The sequence below is a fragment of the Euprymna scolopes genome, chromosome 26 (genome assembly GCF_053919585.1).
Source record: "Euprymna scolopes isolate OS-2025 chromosome 26, ASM5391958v1, whole genome shotgun sequence".
NCBI lineage: Eukaryota > Metazoa > Mollusca > Cephalopoda > Sepiida > Sepiolidae > Euprymna > Euprymna scolopes.
In genome coordinates this window covers 92,290,138-92,316,179 of record NC_136507.1, presented here as the reverse complement: position 1 = coordinate 92,316,179, position 26,042 = coordinate 92,290,138, and the positions used below count along the sequence as shown (strand labels likewise).

The 26,042-nt window shown below is 36.3% G+C and overlaps 1 long non-coding RNA gene across 2 annotated transcripts in view; it reads left to right on the top strand.

Annotated features, from left to right (window-relative positions):
- Positions 1-25,598, top strand: part of LOC145248261 (uncharacterized) — a 119,275-nt gene extending 93,677 nt beyond the window's left edge. The window contains exons 4-5 of one of the 2 annotated variants that reach the window (XR_013863352.1): positions 9,624-9,860; positions 18,740-25,598. This is a non-coding gene — a long non-coding RNA (uncharacterized LOC145248261). Of the gene's footprint in view, positions 1-9,623; positions 10,451-18,739 lie in introns of those variants that run through there. The other variant, XR_013863351.1, reaches the window with a different exon arrangement.
- Positions 25,599-26,042: the final 444 nt, after the last annotated feature.

Sequence of the window (26,042 nt, the reverse complement as noted above, 5' to 3'; positions counted from 1 at the left end):
GTTTATTGCTACCTCATTTTTAGAGAGAACCAATGGTTATTGCCAAATGGTAAACGGTTGTTGCGATAATGCAAAATCATTTGCAATGTTTTTCAAGAGGTGGAGTAATGAAATTCTGCGGAGATTTTTAGGACTCCAGGGAACACCAGTTAGAAATACTGATCTGTAAGAATTAATGAGTATAGGATAAAAATGTGATCCCATCTCGTCCAAATCGAGCGCTATATAAGGTGGTGTGTATGACCCGATGTGGAAAGATCGAGGAGAGATGGTATCATCCAGACCTCGAATAGATGGTGGATGGCGTCCTATTTCTTTTTCCATGAAAAATCACTAACCGTTACCTGCGAGAAAGCATAACTGTCAAGGGAACGCTAACCAAAGTTACAATGCTAATGAAAGAGAACGAAAAGTACTGGGAATCTGGGTTTTGACATGCTGTCGCTCAGATTCCGGGTAAGTATCCAGTTTTGACAAGCACGATAGCACTGATAACGAATTGTATGAAAACGGCGAATAAAAATAAAATCTTGCGATGTGGAAATTATTTCTTATAAAAACGGTAATTAAAATGAATAACAAGAATAAAAATGACCAGAAAACAAGTAAACACTTTGTTTCGTCACATAATGACAGACTAATTTAGAATGACGATGTTAAACTTTTCATCTCTAATGATTTGACGCTACAAAACAGGGATTAGACGTCGACTCGCTGTCTGATCCGCCCTATACTTACTACTTAATATATATACTTCTTGCTCAAGTCCGTCTCCACGCCTCCTTTCCCTGTTCATCACTCCCCTCTCTGTATGACACCCCCTTTGAATGTACCAGCATTCACTAACGCTATATACTATGTCTGGAATATCGTATCCTTGCTATACGCGATAAAAACCCAGGTTGTCCTCTATGGCCGCACGTTTAAACATAATGCAGCTGTGCCTTTGGTTTTTGGTTAATTCTTAGACGTTTCTTGATTCTTTAACGACTTCGCTGATAAAATTGTATCCGAGATGGGTATTTGATGACCCCTCTTTATAATAGGTGGGGACGTGTTTATATCCAAATCAATGATAGAAACCCTAGAAAATTTTGTTCTCGTGTTTCATTTTACTTCAGAAATTCTCAAATCAAGGGGGTGGGGCTTCCCGAGGGCTCTCACTTTATCTGATAGATATTAGAATGTTCCATTGACTTTCTCCTGTAATGGTAAACTTTAAATGCTACGAAGACTTTTTATTTATCCTACGAAACACAGAAGGAAATTTTAGACTCTGAGCAAAATCCTTATTGGGTTGATGGGAAGCAAGAAAGCAAATAGAAAGTCAAATATTCAGCTTCCTGGATGAAACTAAAATAAAAATTGCACCAGTCAAGAAAGATTACTCTACCGCTAAGAACGGAACACTGATCTTAGCTCGAAGATTGAGTACAGTGACGTCATTCATTTTTTTTTTTTTTTTGTGTAAGGCAAATATACTCACCCACATAAGCAACCAAGAAATATTGGCTACGCCTTATTTTGAAGCACTTTTTTTCCGTTATTTAATATAAGTCTAAAAAGGGAAACGGTCATCTTCGTGGGAGAAATAATTGCCTAATACGTTTCTGCAAGTGCCCCCTTTTTTATATTAACGACTTCACATCTGCGCTCTTTAAGAAGTGATTTGTCCTCTTTTTCTTGTTTAACCTTTTATCTTTACCGTCGAATCCACTTAGGATCTATTCGTTATCATCGGTCAAGTGGGACGATTTGAAAGCTTTTTCATATTAGGTAACAGGTGGAGATATTTACAATAAAAGAATTGAGTTAAACGTAAGACTACTTAGCGGGGAACGTAAAGAAATGTCGTTAAAATAAAGTCCGTTCGTCTGAGTCACCCTTTCACGCATACTTTAGTTTTATATATACCTGATCTAACCACACATATATATATATTAGAATTTTTTTTTTTTCTTTTTGAGAAAAAAATGGCATGAAAGAAATATAGCATGGTTTGTAATCATAATTAAACCCTGCATGGGTACTTTATTTTGACTAGAGGCGGACATTTCTCGGGGGAGGGGGGGTTGGCTTAGTCGTATAATCTCCAGTTCTCTAGCTGGAAGTTATAATTTAGAAAAACAAAAAAACAAAAAAAAAAACCCCGTCCCACTTGGCAAATGCTTTTGTCTCTTTCCTCTTAATTTTAAAAAGCGAAACTATTTTCTAGTACAAATATCATGTGAGTTTCGAAGCCTTGCTTGAGTGAACGCACTTTGAGCTGTTTTTTTTTTTTTGTTTTTTTTATAAAACTTCTCGGCAATTCGAATGCCATTCGGAATATACACGTGATTTTTCTGTTTCGCCCTCTTTCTATCTCTTTTCCCTCAACCCACAACTCCCAGTACTTTGAGGGTGAATCTCTAACTTTTCTAATTATCTATCCCATCTTTTCCCCTCTCCTACTTCAACCCTTTCTTTCATTGGAGATATTTTTCATTTTGTCTGGCTGTCATTATGAAGTCTATTAGTCTATACTTCTGCTCGCTGTATTTCACTCTTTGCATCTTCACTCCACTTTTTCCTTGTCTTTGTAACTGTTAAATAGTATTACAACCTGTGCGGGTATTTACTTTCGTTTGAAATGAATTGTTCCGATCTATTTTATAGTTTTATCTTGAACTGCTAAGAAATTGAGTGGAATAGACATTTACGTTAGCATAAATGGACGTTCTATAAAATAACATGGCGGATGGTGGGGTGAAGGTAGGGACAGAGGGCGAGAGTGATAGACCGAAATATAAGATATGGATCACTAAATGAATTTGCTAATTAAAATTCAAATTATTTTTTTCAAACATAACTCCATTTTCAAACTAATGAATACATGTAGTTTCGATGATTTAAATATCTGAAAAAGCCAGACATATTTATTACGATAGCTTTAGATAAACTTATCAAATTACTCGGGATTTTAAGTTTGACCTCAATTGTATTTAAGCTATCATATTAAACTTTGAGCAGCGAATTTTTGTTCCTATTTACTGTCTCCCTACGAGGGTAGTTAGACACAAGGTCGGTTTTTAATGTGGGGGGGGGGGAGGATCCGGCTCCCCCCAAAAGGGGCACTCTTTAAATAAACTCTCCGTCATGAAGTATGATGCTTCCTGACCGAGGACAAAAGGCGAAGCACAGCATCAGAAGAACCCACACTGATTTTAGCCAAAAGGATTATTGTAGTATGTTATGGGCACTGTAGTTTTAGTTGAGAAAAACATGTAGTTCCGTCCACAACTGGTAATGATTGTTCAACTGAATGAAAAATCAGAAAGGGAATAAAATTGAATTAAAGCATATAAGTTGTCTCCCTTGTATTTTTTTTTTTTTTTTTCCAGGATGTTTACCTCTCTTCCACTCTTCACCAGTCTGAAGACACTGGTTCCGGAGCTAAAATTCACTAGACATCTTCCTCCCAATGGAAACTAAGTTATCTCCCTTTCTATTTTTCTGTATAGGTTAAAAATATGTAAGCAAAAGTATTTCAATTGTTCTGACTACCGTTCTCATCTCGAGTCATATTTTCCCAACGTTTCAGTTGATTCAACCTCTGACCTTCTTCAGGCCTATATTGTCGTATTTGGGGAATCTGCAGGGATTTCGAACGGAAACCTTTTTTATCCACGGAAAGCATACTCGTTACGTCAACCATGACGGAGTAGAATCCTAAGTCCTTCGCAATTTTATTTTGAATATCGCCCACACTGAAGATTGAACCTTCAACCTTTAGAAGCGTACCTTACAACTGAATTTTACCTACTACTTTGTACATGACGTCACCGGGTCAGAAACGTAAATAGGATAAAAACCAAAAATGAATTTACATTCAATCAACGCAAAGTAAAATTCCGTAACAGAATTATTGCGGGATTTCTACTTTAAACAACATTTCGAACACTTCTGGAATTCCAGGTTCTTTTTTGTTCTATTCGTACGGACGATATCGACACCGGTTTCTTACTGGGTTCAACTGTCCATTGCTGTCAACGTGGCTGACTGTTGATTCTACGCTTGATAAACGCATCTTAACGTCCTACTCCGGTATCGCTATGATTGAAGCCAATTAGCTATTCGTGCTACCAGACGTAAACATCAGAAGGGATAACATGAGAAAAACAAATTTAATGCATTTTTGTTTTCATTTTTGATGTTGAAAGATCGTTCTCTTTGAAAGAAAAACGAAATCTTACACCGAAAGGATTTTTTTATTTAATTTTTTTTTTTCACAGCAAACTGAAAGCTTGATTCAATAAATTTATATTTACTTGTGTACTAATCAGTTCTCGCACAGGTCCCTATCAGATTGATAACCGGTGGTATCCCCTCTAGTCGGTGACAAGCACCCTTCCGATTTCCGGTACTCTCCATCTCTTTCGATAACATTCGCAAACGACTTTGCGTTATTGCAAGTACAGCTTTCTAGAGTTTCTCGCTGGCAACAATTGGCTTTCACAATCATTGGAATAAAGGGGTAAAGTACAGGCCAAGTGAACCTATGCCTGATAAACGCGTGCCCATTGACTGCGATCAGTGTGACTAACAAAAATTATTTGGTTAATTAGAAAACTCAGCACTACGAATATATAAAAGCAGGCAGGAAAAATCAATTTCATATAATAGCCTGACGAATACCCATAGGGATGAAATGCGAAAAATTGTGTAGCTGAATTGCCATATTTTCGAAACTGGTGTGTCTCCCCCCCCCCACACTCCCGCCACCGTGGGGTGTAGGATTTCTTAAATCTTTCAAGCCAGGCTGCTATTAAATCTTAATAGCAACCTCGAATTATGTACAACCCATTCAACGATGTCCGATGGTCTGAGGCAAGGTGGGTGTAAACTCATAAAATCAGGCGTGCTATTTTGTTGAAATGGGAGACAAAACTCTGACAGACTAATTCAACCAATCGCCCATCGTATCCGCTTTATTTTACGAGGTATTTTGTCATGAACAGTCTCCCTTTAGTGTCAAGCTATTAAGTTTTAACTAAAATGAAAAAATAACTGTCGTATAATCTATCCTCTTCGGACCAGACTCAAGTGTAGCATCTGTTCAGGTTGGTTTCATCCATGAATTACTGTTTTTAATGAAGTTTAACGCATGCATTTTGGTGCGCAGTTGACATGAAAAACTACCTTAAAGCTTAAAATAAGTTTTTGAAGTTTTCTCCCTCTACAAAAGGAGGGTGGACTTGTAAATTTACTCTTGTTCGTTCGTCTGTCTGCACTTTTCTCAATAACTACACCTTGGAAATTTTTGAAATTTTGCACAAACATTAAACACGAGTAAAAAAGTAACGGAACGGATTTTCCGGGAAAACTATGGGTGCCCCCCCCCCCCACAAAGGCGCATTTCGAGTTAAAATGGCTAAAATTGACACTTTTGTGCTTAAAAAAAAAAAAAAAAAAAAAAATTGATGCCTTTGATTTTACAACTTTCTGAAAAGTTATAACTGATTTCTATATAATTTTATTTGCCTATAATTCGCGATAACTCTTGAGTGTGCCTCAAGGGCTCTTTTAGGGCTAATAAAACTCCATTTTTGGTACTATTTTACCATATTTATCAGATTGTATGTTTATTTAGCAGTCTTGCATGGTGTTGAACTCAAATTTAAATATGTCAAGGCCTTGAACTTTTGAGGCTAAATGAGGTGAGGGGCAAATGACGGATTTGGTCATTTCTTTTTTGAATGGTGCGGAACTCAATTTCACATGTTAGTGCCTAAAACTGCACCGGTTGTTCATTTTCACCAGAATTTGACGTCCCCTGAGGACTTTTGGAGCCAAATGAGGGGTGGGGGAAAATGCTGAACTTAGTAATTTTGTTATGCTTCGTTCACCGTGCATTCACGGGGGATCATGCGTGCTTCACTTGTTTAATTTGAAGTTAGTTGTATTTCGATCATGGTAAATAGATGTCTATTTGGGTTACGCATCATAAACTAGTCTGTGTGGCTATTCTTAAACATCGTAAATAACACGAACACGAAAGCTTTGAGACGGCTTTTAAAGGCTATTATTCTTTGCTATTTCCTTCGAGTAAAACCAAGTGTCCAATCATATACCGACAAGAATCGAAGTCTATAAAACGCAAGTGGTTAAAGTAGATAAATATATTAGCCGAACTCGTTAGCCGTAATATAATATCCAGTTTCAATCAATTACCCCCTTCGCGTGACTTTGTTTCAGTCGACTTGTGTTATCACTACAAGTCTGGTATCATCGAACGTTCGTGTACGCCATGAATACTAGTTAGTAAGCCTCTTAACGATTAGATCGGTTGGATCAGGAAGCACTTTTTTATAATAGCTGAACTGTTACGACTGTTTTCGCTTGCATTACACAAAATGTTGGCATACTTTTATTTGCCAGTTTCGATCAGTAAAAACTAAATAAAAGGTTGCTTTTTATCTTTGAGTGTTCGTTAGTTTCTCTGGTTTACATGTCAACCGTTTTAACGGTTTTTATACTAAAATCGTACATATTATTTGCATACGATACGTTTGTAAACTATTTTTTTTGTGGAACTAAAATATTAATTTGCAATACTCTAAATTAATCAATAATTTAAATTGGAAATCTTCGTGAGATTCATTTCTTTGCCCATTTCATTATTTATATATTTATAAAAGTGTCCGTGTACATTTCCCTACGCAATAACTCAATTTAAAGTCAACAGAATCGAAATGTGATATACAGGGTACTGAGATTTGGGAAAATCTTTAATCCGTTTTCGGCCAGAAATTTGGCTGTTAAGGGGTCAAAGTTCAACGATTTGATCTTTGAGAACTTTACCAAATTCTTCCGACAATTTTGGGTCTAAACACTTGAAATTTTAGATATAGGTTCCTTGGACATGGATATAACTTGATTTGAGCCCCAAACAATGTTAAGGGGTAATAATAGGGGTCCATTAAAAAAAATGGACCGGGCTTTTCTCAACTTCTCAACCTCCAAACACCCGGGCAACGCCGGGCTGAAATGCTAGTTGGAACTACAAGGCAGATCCGTCTGAAATTTTGTAACTTTGTTTTAGTCTTTTTTTATCCATAACGATTTATCTGTTTATCGCTGCCATGTATGTTTGTTGCGCTTCTGCAAAGATGCGTGCTGCTAATAAATATATACAAATTGCTTGCTCCAGTCGTTTTGACTATCAAAGATGGCTTCATAACTGTATTTTGCCTGACTTAGGTCGTGTCGAGCAAGAGTGATGAAAGGTGGAGGTTGGGCTGACTAGTTAACGACGTGACGATCGCGCGCCTTAGTCTGTTTTTGTGTTCCTTGAACCTCTAGCTTTTGACAAATTATTTTTGTTCCATTAAGTCAATGTGTGCCAGCCCGGCGAGGTTTTCTGGTAACCTAGAATTGGTGTGCACGATCTCAACTCCTGTATCCCTTACCTTTTATGGTAAGGCACAGCAAACGAAGTATCGATATTGGTGCGGTGCCCAGTTGGGATTAATACAGTTTATAAATTACAAAAATTGAGCACAAATTAACTGTATTTAACCACCAATTTAGCATACTACACTCATGGCTTATTGGCTATATTATACATTTTAACGAGGTAAACACATGACTTATGTCTGCATAGTTTGTATTCGACTCCTAGATGTGGGGATGTGATTAGTGCTAATTAATGGGCGACTCCACATTCAGCAGAGATGTAAAATTGAGATCCACCACTAGCTTTGTGTCCAACCCAGAATGATCGGGAAATAGCTAGTTGGAAAACTGGGTAGGCATGAAATAAAAGGTTAGAAAAATGTTCCTGGATAAAATTCTATTAAATTCTTGATGGAACCCGGTCAAGGTTCTACCACTCGATGTATTCAGTTTGAAACAATTGAAGCTTCGGTTCTGTTAAGACGAACCTAACTCCTTCGTTACCAATAGTACAAGGCCAAACTAATAGACAAAGCGAAACTAACCTGCACAAGGCTAGACTAACCGATAAAATACAGAACTTTTCTTCTGTTTTCATGTGAAAAGTGAACAATTTTTCCTTTAAAATATTAGATAAAGCCACTTTCTTTGCTCATGAAATTTAGTTTTGTATCCGTCAATCTTTACTTTTCATTATCAGTTAGGATTTAATCGGTTGTGCTCGCAAAATTAAAACTTGCGTACGTGGTTATTGAAGGGAGCCGAGCACGATTACTTGAACGTCTAAGACATTGATTCCTATCAGCGGTTCCTTCCAGGAGTCAGACTTGACTCCTAGGCCAGTCTCGATTTTAAGTATGTAGATTTCTTAGTTTCTAGACCAGTGAATTAAATATTTTAACGATACTAGGCGTGGGGATGGGGTCGCCCGGCCTTGTCCGGGCGTAAAATACGCTTAAATATATTTTAATTTGTTCAGATTTCGTATATTGTGATTTTAAAAGTTTTGCTCGGTCAGTTTCGGTTTCGATTCTAACATTCGGTCCTGGATATGACCTTAAACTATATCCGATGGTGAGGCCCCAGCTTGCAGGCTTTGGGGAGTGTGAAGCCACCCTTTAATTGCCATTTCTCCCAGGTCCACTCTGACCCGGAGTGGTAGTACCTGTTAGGGTCCCAACTATGGGTTAAATAGAATACGACTTAAAAAAAAAAAAACAAATAAACTATATTAAATCGTTCTTCAAAATCACCAGATTCGGCATTAACTAACCTGAAAAGGGTTGATATGCCGTAAAACAAAACCATCAACCAATCAACGATTCTAACATTCAAAGCTGACGGCGTTACCACTGCACCAACGTGACACGCATATGAACTGATGAAAAATTAAAAATGAACTAAGATGAATGTAAACGATTTTTTTTTTTCAATTTTGACCCTTTAAAAACTCTTAACCGGTTAAAGACCCATAAGAACGGTCCGTAAAAATCCAATCATTTGAGACCCCTAGCGCCGCTCGGCGACTTCTAGTTTCGGAGGAAATAATTTGAAAATATGGAGGCACAATCTTATGACAGTTTGGTCGGTAATCTATACATAAGTTACGTAATACATAAATTCAAATTTTTAAATTCTTAAAAGTGTATAAAATGTATTAGATACGTTTGAAGCCAAAACAACGTATTAAAGATTAATTTTGTTTGAAATTTATAAATATATTTCGAAAATACACTTCATCAGTATGTCTTTTTTCTCCATGTTGTTGGGGCATGTAATCAGAAGTCCGTTTGTTTTTACTGTAGTCTTTTCAAATGTCGGAACGGTGCGTTGATCATGCGGAATTCACGTTAGCGTTTATGTTCCTTGATAGAGCTTTTTGGGCTTGAATCTAATAAATACGTATTAGATACGTTTGAAGCCAAAACAACAAACGGACTTCTGACTCTTATGTACTAATAACATGGCAAAAAGGCATACTGATGATGAAGTGTATCTCCGAAATATATTTATAAATTTCAAACAAATATCTTTATCTTGTAATAATGCGTTCTCTTGGCTTCAAACTTATCTAATATGTATTTATTCAAACTCGACCAACGCTTCTATCAAGGAACATAAACCCTAACAATCCTGACAATGTCTTGAAATTCCGATTTTTATGTTTTACGTTTTCCTTTTCGTTTCAGTTATTGGATGCAAGAAATGGAGATGGAAACATCGTTTTCGCTCGACCCAAAGCCACCAAAGTCTGTGCCATTGATGCAGTTTGTTCATTGTAAGCTGAGGTATGGACCTGTGCAGTTCTAGGTCACCCCCTCCTAGGCGTTGCCGTTTTACCTCTTTTACAATGGGCCTGTTTGTTAATCGCATGAGGCGCCCCAGCCGGAGAATACCGACGGAACAGCCTAGGCATTTTTTTCTAGGTCAGTTCACTTCATATTGGTACACTTGCTTTTGAAATCCCACTTCCTCTTGTCACGTCTTTTCTCCTCATAAAAGTTAAACATAAACAACTAAGGTTAGAAAGATACGTCCACTCACTTCGTACGTCTAGCGATGAAAATCAAATTTTGGCCTTTAAGTGTGACAGACGAGGTGTGGATCGAGCCTTTTACGCGGACACCTCTAGAATGCTATTTTAAACCGCACAGGCTATTAAAATCGTCATTTAAAACATAAGCGTGACCGACCGACAGTTCTTTCAAATATATTGTAATTCATGCAGATTTTATATAGGGCCAATTCGCAATCAAAAGTAAAGACTTAGGTGTAATCAGCTAGAATTGAAACCAAAACACATAGCTCTCCAGACGTATCCGTTATAGCATGACCTTAATCCATAGTATATAAAAACTGCAGTAAATAACGTTGTTTAACCTATAATTTCATCGGCGCATGCGCAGGAAAAAAAACGGGTAGTCAAATTTCGCTAGGACAAGATCAACGTTTATTTTTTAAATTTGACCGCTTAGCAGCTATTTCACCGGCTAAAAGACAAAAAAAAAAAAGCAAATCGGCAGTGTCCTTTAGATCTAAATAGCTTATATCAAATTTTAATTCTGTAAACTAAATATTTGAGTTTGTTACACTTCCTGTGCACACCAAGGTCACTTATCTACTGTGTGTGTGCTATAACGTTTTCATTGCAATTATGTAGAAACGCTGCATCATCACTAACATAGGAAAGAAAATTTAAATTCTATATCTTGTGAAGATTTCAATATTTTTATCCACTAGTATTTCATATTTACGCAATCATCAATATAGGAAGTGCAAATTACTGCTAGTCAAGAGATACGAACCCAGTCACAGTCAACCTTGAATCGAAAGGATAGCATTTTACCTCCAGGCTACCAGAAAGTATCTATAGGTACCGAGCTAGCAGGCATGAATTAGTAAACGGTATTGAAGGAAAAGTAGAAATATTGCTTTGCGATTAAATTAAGTTTTTTTTTTTTTTTTTTTTTTTTTTTTAAATTCCATAAAAGGGCTCCTTTTTTTTTTCTTTTCTTAAAGAACTTATAACTTATTTTTATGCTTATATTATTTTATGCTTACGCACTCATCAATTTAGGAAATGACAATTACTGCCAGTCAAACCGTCACAATATCAACCTAAATAGATACGTAGAACTCCGGGATACGGTGGCTCTAGGATACTTTTTTTTTTTTTTTTTTTGTAATATGGAAATACGATTTTTTTTTTTTTTTTTTTTTTTTTTTCGGCACCTGGTTACAGTATTTACCCCGCCTTACGGGGTTATTTGATTATATACCTGTGTATTATATATTGTACTGTATTTTGTTACTAACTTTTAATGTATGGTAAAAAAATTTTTTGCCTTGGCGCCATACTGCGATCCCAACACCGGAACGGATTAATGCCGTATCCCGGGGTTCTACTGCACTTCAAAACCACTAATATATATATATATAATTTTTTTTTTTTTTTTTTTTTACAAATATCTGACATAAGCGAATACGTTTTTACTTAAATATTTTTCTATCAAAGAATTTTTATTTGCAGGACTTGAAAGGAATGTCTCGTAAGTTTTATCGTTTCAGCCTTGCTAGTTATTTAAGGCACATGGATCCAAGCGATAAGTTTCACCGATGAAGCTAAACATGTCGCAAGTGATTTTGGTGGAAAGTTTGCACTCCTCTATAAGCGATCTAAACTAAGATGCTTGTAAAAATGAACGCATGTGTCGGTGTTATCTACGGTGATTGAAAAGCAAAATAAACGAATTACATGTCGCCAGTTGTCATCGGAAAAGCAATTGTAATGAAGAAAAAAATCAAAGTAATATAAAACTAGCTGATTCTGTTGTCTCCTGTGGGCATCTCAAATCTTTTTCTGCGTCATTTACTTGCAAGCCTAGACGAGGTAGTTTAATGCGGGGACAAATCTTGCTCCTAAAACAGTACTCTAGATTGTAACAAAATTTGCATCGGTTTAGATGGATTTTTTCCTTCGCTGACCATTGAAAAAATAGTGTATCAGAATGATTACACCTCCATCCCTAGTCAAGGGACCGCGACCGTTTTTTACACGTCAACTGGAAAAAATATTAGAATTTGTTAGGATTAATATTTTCTGATGGCAATTTTTCAATGTAAATCTCCGATATTCAGGTGGATGTTTCCTGAACTAGTACATTTCGTAAAAATTCACGAGTTTAGCATACAGATCCTAAAATAATTGGAGTTCAGTAAGACACATCTGAAGTAGCCCCAAGGTTACCTTGGCCGTAACTGAAAATAAGATTCGAATAAGCTCTATAATGCAAAATTACCAACCCTCATCTAAAGAATTACGAAACTTAATTTTACTTTTCTGTTTAAACAGTAATAAGACCTAACTTTTAAACGGATTGCGAAGATATTTTCTTATTCCAGTTGCAGTGGGGACTTCTGGAGTTATTGGTTTTAGTTCGATGACTTCCTTTCAGGATGATTCGTTTTTAATTTGTGGAACGTCAACAATTTAAAACTTAAATAATAAAAACATAAGTTAACGTTTTTATTGCAGACTATACGTAACTAATTTTTTATATCTCGTAAAAACGTGCCAAACAAACAAATCTATAGTCGCTTGGGAAAACGATAGTAGGTTAAAGAACACTAAACGGTTTTGCTTTTTAAATTGCCACCTCCCCCACGGAAAGGGACTGAAATTGGTCACCCCCCTCTCTAAACTCTAATGAATCGTCAGTATATCTGTCTAGCTAACTAAACATTAGTTTCATTTAAATTCTCTGATAATGTGCATTTAATTTTGCTTATTTTATTTACTAATATTGCTTTTAGTAGTGTATACAAAATCTTCATTCTTCATTTGTAATTTTAGTGTCATTTTCCCTCTATATCTAATATTTTACTATTAGATATAAAGGGGAAAATGACACTAAAATTAGATTCGAATTTCTTTCCTACGTTATGTCACTAGCGCGTTATGCTTACGCATAATGCAGGAAATACTAATTACTCTCGGGCTAAGGATTCAAACCCAGTTGCAATGCCACGTTTTTATATTAATGGTTTTGTGTCGGATTAAAGTTTCGGTTCAGTGAAACGAAGAGGCTGAAGCGTCTCGATGTGATGCAAATAGAAAATGCTTTTGTCCTTATTGAGGCTCACAAAGGACACCCTTCTCCCAGTCGGTACTACCAGATTAGGTCGTCTGAAGATATTAGCTTTCTGAGACGAAATGCATCGAACATTGATGTTTTTAAATTTTTCTACTTCCTTTTGCGAAACTCGTGTTCTACAAAACCCCACCTTTCCCCCATTCTCCTTCTCAATTCACTTTTCTCTTTCCAGCTCCCCTAACTAGTTTCCTAGCCTAAATAAAATGTATCAAACATTAATACTGTAAACCTTTTTTTTTCGCTCCCATTGCAAAACTGATGTTCCGCAGGAAACAAAAACGTAACATCCAGTATAAAACGAAACCAAACACTACAAACTAGTGATTGAAGATACAAAGAGTTTGAAGAATAAAAACCTTTCAACGAAATAACTGGATGCAACATGAATACTATTTCTAAAATAACTGGATTCAGCATTAAATAACCTGAAACGAGTTGATATGCCGTAAAACAACCAAACCTTCTCCCAGAAAGTGGGTTGGTAAGCTTACTTAAAACAAATGTGTCGCGTCTTCTGTACCACGCGCACACACTGTATATGTGAGCATAAATTGCATGATATAAAAAACGCAATGTACGAAAATAGATGCAAACAATTATACGCAGGAAGAAAAAAAACATTTGATCAGTTTCCATCTGAGCAGCGAACGTTTTCACTTACGTGAACGAAACCGCTCAAATGTCTTTTTGTTTTGTCTAATCCAGGTAAGTTTACATCAAGATAAGAATATCCTACATCCTGTTTTTATATAATAGATGTAAGTATAATCTATTTATTTATAGAAACCTTTATCTACACATTTGCAAACGTGCTTAAGTCGGAGCTATGCGGTAAGTTCAACCAAAAGCTCTCATAGCGTTGACTATTAAAATACCTGACTATAACTTTAGTTCTTTACATTTCAATAGACCAATAATTATACAGGGACGCTCTCAATTCGTCCATTCAGCGGTCCTGCTGTTTCAACAACGTCGTCGACCACAACTCTCCAAACTGTAGCGCCATGGTAATCTCGGGAAGACAAAGACTGTAGTTTCCCGTTGCTTTCCGCCTTGATTCAGGGTTGCATCTCTCCCAGTGATTTCTACTTAAAAATATAGAAAAGGAAAGATACAATCGAAAGGCAACTATTGTGTATCGTTAAATAATTGTCGGTTCAAAGAATCAGATAAATGTCATTTACTATTATATAGAATTTAAGAGTGAGGCTACATTTAGAAATGTTTTTCACAAAACCTTGCGCTCTAAGCATTTAAAAATACATTTTATTTCATTTGCTCTGTATGAAGTGAATACTTTTATATTTGTATATTATTTTTTTCCAAAGTAAAATTTTTATGTAGCTCTAAAACGCAATGACGAAACCAACGAACGGCAAGAAGACGTCGCATTTCCGGAAGTGAAGAGGATTTTCAAGACAGACGAAACTGGTTTTCACAATGATTTTGCAGAATGTGTAAGACTTCTGAGATCATTGTGAAAACTGGTTTTGTTACGGACGTCGACAGATGAGACGTGGAGAAGGACCAGAGGAAAGAAGAAACGACAGATGAACACTGAAGATCCAGAAAAATTTCTTGAACATTATCTCGTACATAATGCATGTTATGCTTGTTCTGATTTGTGTAAAAATTCGTAGTTTTCTTTAAACACCTTTTCTCCTCCCTCCCCAAATAAAGGCATATTGCCATTAAATCCCTCTTGTCAGTAAAGTCTAAGACTTTCGTAATTAGATCTTAAGAGATAATGTGGGTCGGAAGTTGGGTAGCAATGTTTGTTTACATTACATTTAAACTTCTGCATATTAATACAGACGGATGAGTAGGGTGGTGATTCCAAAGGCACACTTCTGGAAGTGCTCTTTTGCGCGTTACATCAAAGGTAAGTTGAAGGTATATTCATGACAGCTGTGCGCATGACATCATCTGAATTTTTTTGTACGCAGTGTTTTATTTGTATTTCTAAATGTTAATTTTACTAAGGTGCCCTTATCGGAGAATACCAACGCAACGAGGTTGCTAAGGCATTTTGCGGTCAGGGTGCACCTTTTTCTTGTGCAATGGCTTATTTATCTTGAGTTTTTTAATTTATTTTTTTATTTTATTTTAAATGAAGTTTGCAGTTGATTTTATTTTCAGAAGACTTGAAGTTAGGGTTGGGATCAAATAACTTGCATTTTTTTTTTCTGTTGAAAACAAAAACACTTTTTGTAAAGTATTTTACTCTAGAAAAAAATTTATTTTATTTAATAAAATAGACTATACATTTAAGCTTTGTTCATGTAAATATTTCGAAGCGCAACATACTAAAAACAAAAACGCTTTGTTTTCATAAAGATTTAGCCGTTACCAGAATGCATTATATTCAACATGGCGTTACTTCAAATGATGGCTAGGGAGATGCGACAGATCATCCAAATAGTCCTGATGGTTGTTCAGTGGAGAAACACAATGTACGACATAATCACGTTAACACACCGGTTCCCGTTAGATCACCGAAGGTAAGCAACGTTGAGCTCGGTCAGTACCAGATAGGCAACCAATTTGGGAACTACAGGCGCTGTACTTCGATACCTCCCCGCAAGTCACAAAACAACGTCGTTGTTCCCCTAACGGGCTATACACGCGACTGGGGACCGCTTGTGAATTTCATACTCCCTTGGAACTTTCTTTGGAATAAAAACGGCGAGTTTAACCGGCTTCCTACAAACACTGACAACCTGGGTGTCCTAAGTTAGAATCTCCCCCCCCCCCGTTCCACAAAACTTTCACTGGCAACATTCACATAGTCCCTCCTGTAAATACCCGATATTTTTTTTTCTAGAATTTTTACTGGTAAGATATCAAATTAATGTAACGATCTTCGAATTCATATAAGGCTCGCTCCTACAAACGGCTATTATCCATTTGGTATTTATATAAGGAAAAATATTACATTAAAATTTAAACTTAAAAAAAATCAGTTAAACACCGAAACTTCGTTATTTTTCTGTAAAAATCCAACATCTTGTATAGATATGCAATCTATTAATATGTAGGTAATGAGCCATTTAGGTGGATTTTGTGATAATTGTTTATCTCTTGCGTACAATGTAGTCAACATTGACATTCGTTACAGATCATTTGATCAAGTTACCATAATATCTTCCATTTCGATTGGGACGTTGCAAGGCATTAAAATGTTGTCTTGAAGCTAGGAAGATGCGCTGAAACTTCCAATCTTTCGGGGTCCGCTTCTACAAGCGGCCATCAGTAGTTCAATGTTTTATATATCTGAGAACCTCCAGTTCTCACTGATTTTGGTTAAAATTGAAATGGCCAGTATATATATATATATATATATATATATATATATATATTTTTTTTTTTAAAAAACATTTTTCTGGATTCTGTGACTCGGTAATTTTATAAAGCTTTCAAACTTTGGAACAAGTAATTTCGTATCGGTGGCTTTCCAAGCCAAAAAAGCAGTCCTACAGTCGGCCACCATTGCGTCTCTATGGCAACTGGCTCCAGAATTGATACGTACTTGCTGATGTTAAAAAGATCAGATGCACGACAACCTAAATCGGTTCTCGTTTTATATAAGAGCCTTTTTAAGTAATGTTTTTTTTTTCATCGAGAAATTTCAACTAGTTTCACTTGATCGTTAATTTAATTAAATTAAGGCGGGCAATAAAAATGAATAAAATTCTTAAGGCGGACATGTTGAATAGATTTTTACCACTTCCTTTATCTTTTTATAAAATTTATTTTCAAAATTCTTCACTTTAACTGTAAAATAACTGCATGATAGAAATAAACTCTACTAAAATTAAATTACAACGGCTGTACTTGTTTTATTTCCTTGTTTGGCATCTAATTGATTCACCACGCAAATCCAGTGTCGTGTATCTACGATGCGCCTTCAGTCTGTTTCCAGACTTTGTAGAGGCATTTAAAATTGTAGATTCTTTAATTCAATATTACTAGTTATCCTACGAGATGACGGGCCAATTTTAATGATTTTTGGTTTAAATGAATAGCTACGGCAGAAATTGGAATACACGTCACTAAAACATGATTTTACAGCTGGTGAATTTCTAAAATGCAATCTGGATGGGAGAACACTTTAGAAGAACGATATGCAATAAAATTGTTTTAAATTTGCAAAATTGCCACAGAAACTGGCATAAATCGATCATCGGTTAAGTGGCATAAGGCAAGGAGTCTGAGAGATAAGGACCGTCGTGTTTATAGAAAATGAATAGTTTGATGTTAGTATGAGAACGGTACACATAATTATTCGGAAGGAACTGAAAATGTAGAATTTTTTTCCCAAGAGTGCAGTTCACAACTCCATCCTTGTCAAACTATTTGACCAAGATGGGCATTAAGACAGTTCCTCACCATCCCCAGTCTATACCTTACTCCCCCTGTGACTTTTGGTTATTCCCTAAGCTCAAGAGAAACCTTAGCTATCATAAGACAAGCTGAAAGGGGCTGTGGCTAGGGTCATTGCTATGCTCCCACAATAGGACTTCCATTGGGCCTTACAGAACTTGTTGGAGTGCATTGCAACCGGAGGAGATTACTTCGAAGGGAGTTTACTCACTAAGTGCCCATAGGGAAACTTATTGAACGTACCTCGTATTAAGATACAAAATGTTGCTTTTAAGCCAGTAAGCGCTTTGCAAAGTTCGCTAATTGAAATACTTGAAACGGTAAAATAATTAACTGTTAACGTTTATACAATTATAATTGAGGGGAAAAAATTAACGGTTTCGGAATCTCGACACAGCTTTAATTTGATCTGATTCAGAATTCCTGTAAAGGGGGTGCTAAATTTGCTTTATCGATTCTAATCTGAAAGATTTCAATTTATTGAAAATCACGTGTAGGAAAAACAAACTGAAACCAAATTCACTCGAAAGTTAAGTAAAACTGAATTCTTCTAAATGTATTCTACAATGCTCTTCAGTGGCCAACAGCCGATCAGTGTTTTTATGTTGTTTTATATAGATTAAGGCTCATACTTAGTCACTAATATAGGTATATAGAAAAGAATATGATGGTTAATTAATCAATGTTTAATTTTCTTGCTCAGTATATATAGCACGTTTCCGTCACTTGTGACGTAACACGCATGTACTATTAACAGGATATAAAAACAATTATAAAAAAACCCCCCGCACTCTTCGAAAAGTAATGCCTCGTACTTTTTATTTCGCCAGAATGGATCAGGAATTACAAATGACGCGAAACGTTAATCTCTGTTGCAGATATTGACGGTGTTAGACTAAGCAAACCACTTATGGACGTGCATCAGACTTGGCTGTATTATGGAATTCTGCCATGCGGAAAAATTGAACTGATCAACATTAAGCGACGCTTATTGAACGATGCAGTTGTCTGTACAGTTAAATGCATTCGTCGACTTTTCTGAGCGGTGACAAAGCACACTCAGGACTTTTACTATCGAGGCATCGTTCATCGCTTGCAAAACTGCATTGAGAAACGTAAACACGGAGAAAAGTACATTCTGCAGCACAATCGGCCGTTTAAATGGTGCCACTCCTGTCTTCATATCTCTTCAACTTTTTAAGTTAAAATATAGGCATTTTCTTACGACCCTCGTACAAGGTTTTACAATTTTTTTTTTCTCATTTCAGGATTCGCATGGAGTTGCTGTAATAAAAAATATTTTTTTTTTTAAATCCATTTTATTTCTACATCTTCTTAGAAATTTTATTCAACTTTATTAAATAATATTCAAATTTATTAAATAATAAATAAAAACAAATTCTGTTCATTAAAACTGCTAATGAAGATGATCATTTGTTTCCTAAATAGGATTTAGGTTCTTTGTTGAATCAGACGTGTTCGTTATCGATGAAATTATATTGCACGTCTTAATTTGTCATTCACTAATGCGTAACCGAGGCAAATCTACTGGAGAAGCTCACTATTTTTTTCTACTAGGCTCCATTAGTGCTTGATTTTGATTCCTGTTGAGCTAATCTCATATTTTGCTTCTTCCCTTCCCATATTTGGCTTACCTGAACTTATCTGCATTCTGATTACAGCAAAAGGAAATGCCCATTACTTAAAACTACTTACCACACATATCACTAAATATATTACTTGGTAATCTGGTAGCCAGAGGATAAATCTTCCCTCGAACAGCGTCTTGACACTGGCGAATAATTGATATATAAACTGAGAAAATCTGAAAGTCTGAGGAAGAATTGTATGCTTTCCCTCAAAATAAGTCCAACGACTAGAGTTGCTTCCCTTGCCAATAAAGGACCAAAGAAAATAGACGAATTTATATCAAAATTAACGTTTTGTTTTACAAATTTGACAATGTTTGATAAAAAGTAAAACGTTGGATATTGTGTGAATTATAAGTCGATTCCCGATTTTAACGTCGCATCAAAATAATGAAGAATACACTAAAAAGTCTTAAAGCAACCGGACCCTTTGCCTTTAATGGTTTTCTGTATCAACATTTTTCGGAATTTCCAGTTCTTGAAATAGAGAAATTGAAAGCTGTTTTGATTTGTGGACATAAAATATCAAATCTGAACTCTTCCTACGACATTGCGGCAGTTAGTGCTTTTTTTTTTTTACACAGTGATCACCACTTATCAAGGCCCGGAAGCCACTCAGGGATAAGGGTTATTGCAAGTACATTACGTTAGTGTGGAGATTTGATGAAGTGTTTACTTAAGGGGGCGGTTCATTAGGAATTTGTTAACATTGGACTTGAAGACATCCAAGTTGTAGTCCGGAGGGAAGCAGGCAGACGGAACAGAGTTCCACAGGCGTGCAGTTCTAAGAAATAAGCTTTGTTCATGGAATCCGCGTTTTGATTTAGGCACAGATATAGAGTGGGGAAATTTTTCACAGTGGATTCAGCTAAACGGGTGTTTTTCGTGAAAGATTGGCGAGAGGGGACCAGAGATTGGAGTTCAGACGAGCACCTGCCATGGAAATAACGATAAAACAAGGATAGGCTCGCAACGTCTCTTCTGTGGGAGAGAGGTTGCAGGGTAGAGAAAAGGGCATCCCCCACTAAGCCACGAAGTCTATTTTGTACTCTGTCAAGGCAGGATAGGTTGTTTTTAGCAGCTCCTGCCCAGATATGGCAACAGTATTCCATCCTTGGACGTACTTGGCTTGCTTCCAAACATTTCTTGATTTCTCACATCTAAAAAAAACAAAAAACGGTCGAAGCAAGTTTGAAAATCAGCTGCTTCTTCAAATGTATGAAACTAGCGATAAAGTCACTATTAAATGTATTTAATTATTTACGATATGTGATTTCTGGCACAAGTGTCTCCAAAGCATTGCAATCACATTTTAGTAGACAAGTTATTTCAAACGGTTTCTCATATCTAAATGCAGATGAGATTACCAACAATTATACACGGCTATTATAATGAACTAACAAAACAATAGAAATATTCGCCGTTTCGGAATTTAATAAGGAAATCATTGTAGAGTGAAGCGTACGGGCAATGTTTTCCACTAGAAATTAAGATTAGAATTAAAACTAAGACGTAAGTGTAACCCCTCTTTGTGAGGTGGTTAGGACTTCTGTTTATCTGAATTATCGGCTCGTGTCGTCTAGTCTTCTCTGAGGTTGTTACATGAAATCTGGTATGCTGAAAGCGAATATCGAAGCAGCAGGCAGACTATTCTACTGAAGCTTAATTTCGCAGAATTATGTACAATTGTTTTTACAAATATCACTCAGTTTTTGTAAGTTTTTTTTCAGAGTCTCAAATCTCTTCACAGACAGCGACAGACGGTTGGATGAGGAGGCGAGGGGTCCCCTCTCCAGGGAACGGCGGTTCTATACGAGCTATTCTCCCCGAATTCAACAAGCAATCTGCTTAATTTTAGAGCATATCGACCCGATGTGGGTGGGGTGGAAGTCTTTCCAGCCAATCAAATCACGCTGAAACCCAACTCAAGACAAAAAACCCATAACCTTGAGGTCATCAACCATCACTCAGCCAGTACAATATGTTCTTCGAACACCCTCGCATTTCCTGTTGTTGAGTTTTTCCCAAATAACAAAATATCTCAGGTTTTTCCAACCAAAAAGCAAGTATATCCATTTTGACAATGAATTAAAATATATCTATATTTATCCACCCTAAATTCCTGAGGCACCTGCCGTTACCCGGAATCGGTCAAAAAGCTATCTCAGCGTAGTTCTAAAGCTCCTCAATTGGGGATTACGTCACATAAGGAAATGACGGAAGTCTTAAATTGACGTAAAAGAAAACCAAGTGAAATCGTACTTTTGTAGCTGTACTACGATTTTCAATAAAACGCATGTGTTCTAATAGCACTATTGTTGTTGCCTTGTGCCTCAAAACGATTGAATAACTCGTAATCTTTTAACATAATATGATAAAGACAAATTAATCTCTTCTATTAGAAGTTAATATTAAAGAGCTAACGTGTATCAGAAAATGACAAAGTGCAGAAAGATGAACTACTAGTAGTGCTATATGGACTTGAGGGTGTTAAAAAAAAAACAAAAAAAACCTTTCGAAATAAAATACGTAATGAGAGCAATGTGTTGGGTGAAGTTAACCGCTCATATTTTCAGCAAAACAAAACTCGTACCTAAATTTTTGTAGTTAAATGGAAAATGTTAGAAATCTATGGACATTTCTTTAGCAGATTTGGTCTGTTCCCCTTGGAGGACGAATTGAAAGAATATTTGATATTATCTAACATTAAGGTATTTATAATCACAACGAAAAAGAATTTTAAAACTCAAAATGTGAGTTCCTGTTAGATACAAAGAGGAGAAATACCGCTTATAGTCAAGATAGCCTTTTCTCTTTGACAACCGATTTCTGCCCTGCAGACGAAACTACACTGAAAAGCAAGATACTGTAGAATGCCGGAATACGGTTGCTCTAGGATACTTTTTTTTTTTCAGTGGAATACGTTTTTCCGGAACCCTAGTTACGGTATTTGCTCCGCCTTACGGTGTTATTAATGCTATTTTAATATATACTGTGTATTATATATTTTACTGTATTTTATTACTAATTGTTAATGCCGTATTTCGGGGTTTTAATGTATAGCCCTTTCGAATTATTTTCCTCTCTGAGATCGTAAAAGCCCCCCCCCCTTTCTTCATGTCAAGGATGGCTTTTTGCCCGTTTGACCATGAATCTCCAGCCAAATGGATAGCAGAAACCGGAAATCAAAGAAGAGCAGACAACTTTGGATATAACTGAGGCATAATTACTATTTAAGCTGCTGATGAGAATAGGCGATGGAAATGGAGAAAGACAACTATTCCGAAGAAGCTTGCAACAAGCAGAACAAGGGATCAAATTTACTGAGACGTCACAATTGATTGAGCCTACTATTAAATGAGCTATTGCAAATGTGTCGAAACACAGCTGTTAAATGGTTACGCATAAAAAAAAACTACACCAAGGGATCGTCGAAATAACATCGGTGTCCTGGAAGAGTCTGGTTGCTTTATTGTACACACTTTGATTGTTAAAACCGTTTGAGATGAGCTAGTCACGCTGTAAGGATGCGCGACCGTTTTTACCCTAAGAATATATTTATTTCTAAACAAAATGTACGAGCTAGGAGGATTTGAAGACAGAAGAAGCGGTACAACGAACGATTGTTTTAAAGAGGATATAAATAGGTGTGGAACTAGTCACACAATATAGAAGGTGAGTCCATCTGGGAAAACGGAGTAGAAGAATGGAATAAAGGGTTGGGGGTAGAAAGATACAAAAGTAAATACCTTTACCATTAATCATTACGTTGAAAAGATGAGATCGGCAGCATTAGTGCGCCATGATAACTAACCACGCGCACAATTGATAAATGATAACGTACGTCCGAATTATAGTAGGATGTGTAGTTCTCGAATTGAACTCTCCTCTATGAAAACCCACGAATGAAGCCCCTGGAATTCGTATGCTCTATTCAAGTGACGGCCGTGATGATTCTGGTATGGGTTACAAACCTAAAACAAGCATTTTGCAGTCAAAACAAACGAAAGCAGTTGTATTAAACCAACTATATGATAAATAAATGTTATCAAAAGCAAGATCAATTACTTTTCTACCTGTCTGAACGAATGTTTTAACTTATTTTAAAGTGTTTATTTACTTTGAAACAAACGTAAAGAAATATAAAATTTAGTTGTAAAAATGGCATATGAATGTAATTTTAGCAGTAAAAATAGTATACGAATATAAGATTTTGCTGTAAAAATGGCATAGAAATATAAGATTTAGCTATAAATGATGACAAATATGAGATTCTTGAATTAAAATCAACAGAACGATAGAGAACACTGAACAAGGAAAGTAACGAATGAACTGACCGATACGAAAGTGAAGACAGTAAAGTTGCTACCAACTTAGACTGACAACCTGAAAAAAAAAAACAAGTTCGAATCCCATCGCTTCCAATGCACCACCTTTGGTATTAATATTGACAAACTTCAGGTAATAGCTCTCGTCATACGACATATTCACATTAATACACCAATCTCGTTTGATCACGTTGTTTAGGAACGCTGAGTCGGGTCAGCACGAGATGAGCGACCATTTCGGAGTATCAACTATTGTCTATGGAAGGAAAACACCACCCCACGCAAAAACTAACATCGTTGAAATCATCTAGCCTAAACAAGACACCAATACGATTAATGAACGACCGTGAATTTGATATTACCTACGAACATGATCCTTCGGAGAAAGACGGCTGAAACTACCCGGGGAGCGTGTCGCACCAGAATGGGCAGGAGGTCTCTCACGTAAGTACTGGATTCTTGAAAGAACTGATTAACTCAATGCTAACAATAGATTCGGGCCGGTCAAACGTCGTACTATGCTGTTTCATATAGATTAACGTTTTTCTTTTTTAAATAAAGCAATTGCAAAGCTTCTATTATATAAAGGGTTATTGTGTGAGTGTATACCCGGCTACAAGTTAAAAAAGAACAAAACAAAACCCCACAAAGTTGGTATATTCGTTACCAACACTTCCCGGAATTAATAACATCTAAAATTCAGAAAATAAAAATCCATTCTTGACCTAAAACTGGAGCAAATTTCACTAAGGGTTGTAGAGTCAGTTCATGTAAATAATAAAACTAACTAAAGGAAATCAACTTTGATTTTCTATCAAGAATTACTTCCCCTGTATCGACTTATTCCTCGAGATATCTGTTTTATCGTTATTTCCATGGCAGGTGCTCATCTGAGCTCCAATCTCTGGTCCCCTCTCGTCAATCTTTCACGAAAAACACCCGTTTAGCTGAATCCACTGTGAAAAATTTCCCCCACTCTATATCTGTGCCTAAACCAAAACGCGGATTCCATGAACAAAGCTTCTTTCTTAGAACTGCACGCCTGTGGAACTCTGTTCCGTCTGCCTGCTTCCCACCTGACTACAACTTGGATGTCTTCAAGTCCAATGTTAACAAATTCCTAATGAACCGCCCCCTTAAGTAAACACTTCATCAAATCTCCACACTAACGTAATGTACTTGCAATAACCCTTATCCCTGAGTGGCTTCCGGGCCTTGATAAGTGGTGATCACTGTGTAAAAAAAAAAAAATCTCTATAAGCGAGAATTATCTGCGTGCGTATATCAAGAAATAGGAACAGGCTGGGCAGAAAGGAAAGCGGCAACGAGGACAGGTGGATAGGAAAGGCAGGAAAAAAAAAAAGAGAAAGATAGATGGATAGAGAGGAGTAAAAAAAAAAAAAAAAATAGAAGTTCCTTTTGCCCTGGGTAACACTGTTAGTTATTATTTATCCATTTATGAATAAATTATACAAATTACTAATCTCAATACGAATTCCAATTAATTAAAAATAATACACTGTTGGTTATGTATGCCCGTGTGTGCGTTTCCTATAGAAAGATGCGTGAGAGGATCTACATAAAAAATACAAGTGTATATATATGTGCCAATTTCTAGGAAGGCAATGAAAATGGCCTCGGATTTCTTAGTGACGCTCCTAATGAAACTTTAGGTGTTGAACCCATCTTAATTCTAAATTCAGTTTATGTTTGACTTGTCCACCATGGTGAATACCCAACAGTCTTTCTTTATCATTGTTCATTGTTATGCTTCAAATGTGTATTACCGCATGGCAAGCAGACTTGGATATGCCATGTCATATGCTCAACAACTCTGATATACTCCTCTTTTTGGCAATCCCTGGCTGTAATTACGATGCCCCTATTCAATTTAAAAACAGCCTTGGGACTAATTTGAAAGACATAACCCTATAGATAAAACTTTGAAGAATTAATTTCTGGTTAGTTTGGGACTCGTCTACATCTACTGATAAGACAATCATTAAACTCTTCTCGCATATCATTGACAGTAATAAAACAAAGACTGTTAGACTTTCATAAGTGAAACTTGGTGGACAAGTTAGCCATGCACTCAAGTTTTCTTTTTGTACTTAATACAGGGTGATCCCCAACAAACGAGCCCCAACTCTAATTAGGCCCCGTTTCTTAGTGTTTTGTCCGAATGAAATTAAACTTTGGTCATAATTAGTTTATTATATTCAAAACATCACATCAAAACACTAGGGTCTTTGGCCCTTTTGTTCTCTCCGTTCTACAGTATATGTTATAGATGGCCTCCATTTAGCTTTTTTGTCACCCTGTATGACTGGATTACAGAATATATTTCCAATTTTATTAGTAACTAGCATTTCAACCCGGTGTTGCCCGGGTGTTTGGAGGTGTATGTTGAGTCAAAGCAAAAAAGGTCAATTTTTTAAACTTTGACCCCTATTATCACCCCTTACCATTTATTGTTTTGGGCTCAAATCAAGTTATATATTAAACATATATCTAAAATTTCAAGTGTTTAGACCCAAAATTGTCGGAGGAGTTTGGTAGAGTTCTCAAAGGTAAAATCGTTGAACTTTTACCCC